Consider the following 3821-nt stretch of genomic DNA (forward strand, 5'->3'; position numbering starts at 1 on the left):
ATAAATAAAATCTATAAATAAATAAATAAATAAATAAATAAATAAATATTATAAGTAGATATTTTATTTTTATTCACAGCCTAACTTACCTATTCAATTTATATACTCAATTGTGCTCACATAAAAACCTGAATTTTCTTAATGAGAAAACTGAGATTTCTAACCCACTCTCTCCTCCCCCACACAGAGATGTAAGCAGATATATATAGTTGTGAGTCAATGATTTTTCCTAGGAAAAAAGAGAAAATAAAATTGACTTTGAAGATCTCTTATCACAATCTCTATTTAAAAAAAAAAAAAACAAAAGCAGAGCAAACAAAAAATATCCTTATTCTGGAGAACAAATGACAGAAATACAATGCAGTTCAGGCCTAGAGAGGATGGATCTAACTCATTTAGGATATGCATGTTTGGTAGGCATGGATCTGCAAACCACTTCTACTAGTAGACCCTCAAAGAGCAGGTACTGTCCAGACTTACCTCTACTATGCAGGTCAACCCATCCTGCCATTTCCCTCACATCCCTTGTTACTGCCAGAAAGAAAGTCTATTTTGACTTTTAAAATAAAACCCATATGATTGTTAACTGGATGATACACAGTAATCCTTGTTTCTCTTTTCCCCTCACTCCTTTTGAGCCTGCCTTCAGGATTTCCACTAGATTTTGGCTTTGATGGAGCTAGAAAAGGGGTCTCAACATGTTTTAGAAGAAAGGATGAAAAAAATTATGCCATATTAGAAGGCCACATCTATACAACACAGAAGTTTTTCTTTCACTCCTGCCAGGCTGTTGTGGCAAAATGCCAGTGCATCGCTATGATGAATTTCTCCATCTTCTTAGAGATGCTCACCTTGCTTACCCCCACATCTTTTATTATCCTACTTCATATGCCTAGGGTCCCAGCACTGGGATTGGAGACAACCCATTCAGTAAAGCATATGAGAGATACATCTTATTGAAAACGCAAGTATGCACATGCCTTTTTCTCACCTGAGAATCTTAAATAGCTCCTGTTTAGAGTAAATCCCTTTCTGTGATACACAATACTTCATGTAATCTTGGCTAACCCATTGTCTGTCTACAACTATACCATGCTACATTCTCTTCTATCCCTCTCTCTTTCCATGTACTAATCCCTAACTATCCATGAAGATCCAATTTTGTTTTTAAAAAGAATTATTTCTTCACTGAACTGGGAAAGATTAGATAACAACCAATTCTAAGTTTGCATCTTTTAACTCAATTTTGCAGTATTTTCAAACACACCAAAAAACCCCAAAACAAAACACAAAACCCAAAAAGACATTGCAACAGTTGTCTTAAGGCAAAATACAATCACCTTAAACTGTTGCAAGTATTTTCAACCAAGGTTGAAAAATTGTTTATCCTGAACATGAAAACCTGTAACATATTTAAATTAGATATATAAAACTTGTTACTTATAGTTTTCCCCTTGCAAAGATCTGAAACAAATGTACAAATAAATAATCTACATCAGTCACAATATAATTCTGGATTATACACCACAACCAGATGCTTCTTTAATTTTAAACTCATCATCAAAGACCAGAAAAAGTCATTGTATTTTACACAAAATAAAATACACATATGCTAAAAAAAGTCCCAAGGAAAACAAAGACAAAATCCTAGTACTAACGGTGATGTTTAGTATCTTAATTAAATGGTGGCCAAAATGCCATTGATCAAAAATAAAATAGTGGCTGTGTATCATGGCAATGAAATCCAAGAGGTTTAAACCCTTGGCATCCAGTTTTTTTTCGATTGCATGAATGCACACTTCCTACGTGATGGGAGGGGATTAAGTAGATGTGCCACCAGCATAGAAAGAAAAAATCTATTGTTCCCCACAACACCCAGAAAACTGGCTTTAGTAGAGACTTCTTACAAGATTAGGCAGAAACCATGAAATGGTTAACTGTTTGTGTCATCGATTTAATTCGGAGGTAATTGAGTCCTAAGTTTCAAAATACAAATTTAGGGGGTTGGCAAATGTTGTTGGGTTAAGTCTTATCTTTAATGCTAAAAGAAGATAGACAAGTATGAAAGTACCAGCCTTGTAACATATGCCAGTCAGAGCTCTGTCCATAGGCTGGGTAGAAGATGTCAAAATTCAGACTGTTGTTTCTCATGAGGACTCAATAAAATGAATCTTTAATGACTTGAACTGTAGGATAAGGGATCCAAAGAGTGCAGTCATTTTAAAGTACTATCAGTAAAGTACTATTCTGAACAGACTGCATTTTATTGTGAAAACAAAAGGAAATGAAGGTATAATCGGGACGATATGCCCGTATTTCATTTACAGTGCTTGAGTTCTGACAGGCCTTTAAAATGGAGGTAGAATTCAAATAAAAAACCGTGCCAATCGAGTGTCAAATTTTCACTGTAACATTCTTTAAAAAGGTATTTCCTCCAATATCTATTAATCACAAAGAAACATGCACTGTGAGTACATAACTGTATATAAGTACAGTTCTGAAAAAAATGTAGACACTAATGACATTATTATGACCAAGATGTTTGGTAGAAAGTAAATTATGATTTTGAGATCATCCAAAGAAGGCTTTTTAAACAACCCTCCAGACTTCAAAAAATTTCTTCAGGTAGTATATCTGTCCCAATGTCATGGCAACTAAAATGAAAGCTTTAAAGAAGGACCAAAGGACCACTCTGCTGTTTGTGTTGTTGTTGATGACTCTGTGTATTCTCTCTTGAATTTCCATGGACTCCTGTTCATGTTTTACAGCTGCCATTGCCACTGCCAGCTCATTAATCATTTCTTCTAGCTTGTTCTGGGGAGTTTTTATTTTTATATCTTGTCCTATGGGAGCTTCCCCAACATCAATGGTGAACATCACTATCTTTGGAGTCATGGTAGACATACCATTGCTAAAACAAAACTTACTAGGTTCCATCAATGTGAGCAGCGAATGTGTATTTCCCCCTGGACTCTTGGGCTCCTTTATAAATTCTTTTACTATCAGACCCTGTAATTTCCACACTGATGTCCAGGAAGCCACCTTCCACCACTTCGAAGATGAGGCCCATCTTGGCGCCTGAGGTGACCCGCTCCAAGAAACACTCCTCTCCATGTGCACCAATCCTGGTGAAGTAGCCTGTTTGGGGCCAGAAGGGCACCCAGAAGTACCATCAGCTGAGTGAGCATTACCACAGTGGGACTGGGAGAAAGCCAGAACTGGACTTGGGCCTCCAGAGCCGCCACCATCACCACTACTCCCTCCTCAACCGCCAGTCCTCAGCTCCTTCATCAAAACCAATTTAATCTTTTCTATAATTAGTCAAGCCTTCCCTAACCTCCTCCACTGAAAATGATACTTAGCCTTTCACCACACCACACCTTGCAGTAATCATTATTTCTGCAGTTATCACATGGTATTGCAACATGTTCGTATAAGTAGCTTTCCTAATACAATATAAATGCCTTGAGGTTAAGAATTCAGACTTTTCCATTTTTGTATTCTGTATACCTATCCTACTTCAGGAAGGCTTATTGATGAGATTGTTTGAGATGACTGAGTACACAGTAACCCCACTCCTTTCAAGGAGATGCATGAGGAACACTTGAGTGTTTGCAAAATATTTTAAACCTGCAAAACCAAGTCTTCAGAGATACACTCTCTAAAAAACATCTCAAGAAATAACTAGCATGATATTGAATGAGATTAACAAAGTTGAAGGAATGACATTACCTGACTTTGAGATTTACTATAAAGCTACAATAAGTAGACAAGACAGTGTGGTATTGGCAAAAGAACTGACAAATAGATCAGTGGAACAG

General features: G+C 36.7%; 1 pseudogene; it reads right to left on the reverse strand.

The window, feature by feature from the left end:
• Positions 1 to 2589: 2589 nt before the first annotated feature.
• Positions 2590 to 3248, reverse strand: LOC144301549 (transmembrane emp24 domain-containing protein 2 pseudogene; annotated as a pseudogene).
• Between the last annotated feature and the right edge of the window lie 573 nt (positions 3249 to 3821).

This window comes from Canis aureus, chromosome 30 (genome assembly GCF_053574225.1).
Source record: "Canis aureus isolate CA01 chromosome 30, VMU_Caureus_v.1.0, whole genome shotgun sequence".
NCBI classification, from domain to species: Eukaryota; Metazoa; Chordata; class Mammalia; order Carnivora; family Canidae; genus Canis; species Canis aureus.